The following is a 1,183-nucleotide window of genomic DNA, read 5'->3' on the forward strand; positions in this document are numbered from 1 at the left end:
GTCGGTTCCGACTCGATGGCACCTGACAACAACAACAACATACCTTATGCAGTTGATGGAAGTTACACCTAAGAGATCATTTCTGATACTTCACAATTTTTAAAAAACTTACCAAATTATATAATGTTCACTCAGTAAAGCTCACTTTTGATTAGCTTAAAATCAACTGATTTTTTTATCTGATCACAGTTGTTGTTGTTGTTGTTGTTGTTAAGTGCCGTCGAGTCGGTTTTGACCCATAGTGACCCTGAACAGGGCTTCCGAGGCTGTAAATCTTTACGGGAGAAGATCGCCTCATCTTTCTCCTGCGGAGCAGCTGGTAGTTGCAAACCACAAGGTCAGCAGTTCAAAACTACCAGCTGCTCCGCGGGAGAAAGATGGGGCCATCTGATCACAGTAGTCCATCATAATCACTGATCCTACGTTTTCTCAAGAAAAGGGAATTACAGGTTTCTTGTGGAGCCTTGGCAGTGTATAGGACTTTCAGTGGAATTCTGAGCCCCACGCAGGAGCTTCTGAGGGAGGGACATTCCCACTAGAAAGGACAAACAGACCAACCGAAACAACGACAGCAATACAAGATACATCTTCAAAGAAAGATCATCAGGGAAAATCGAAACAAAAATGGCAGTATGATTAGCTACTATGAGAACAAGCAAGTCATTCATTGGGGACCCATCAAGGCAAGCAATCAAGTCCCTTCAGGACAAACCCCCCTCCAAGACTGAAACTCAAAGGGAACAGATAAGCAGGCATGTAAGCTTGATGGTGACCATGTTGGTCTAATGCTGAGTGGAAGAGGGGGAAAGGCATCAATGAAGAAATGTGCTGAGTTCAACCATGCTCCATAGACTCTTGATGACCTGGATATGAGAGAGAGAAGAGGAAGGGCTGGTTGGTTTGAAGTGTGGAGAGACCTGGGGACACTTCAGCCTATGGACAAGGACATAGCCTCAGAGGGCTAAAGCTGAGAGTGAAGGATCCAGCTGATATGAAGTGAGGGGAGATGCACAAGAATGTCCAAACTTGGAGATAGTACTCATTTGACCTAGCCTCGATGGCTTGATAATCAGAACTTAACTGTTGTTGTTGTCGTTGTCAGGTGCCATCGAGTCGGAATCGACTCATAGCGACCCCATGCACAGCAGAACGAAACAATGCTCGATCCTGGGCCAACCTCACC

The sequence above is a fragment of the Chrysochloris asiatica genome, unplaced genomic scaffold (genome assembly GCF_000296735.1).
Source record: "Chrysochloris asiatica unplaced genomic scaffold, ChrAsi1.0 scaffold00327, whole genome shotgun sequence".
Lineage (NCBI taxonomy): Eukaryota > Metazoa > Chordata > Mammalia > Afrosoricida > Chrysochloridae > Chrysochloris > Chrysochloris asiatica.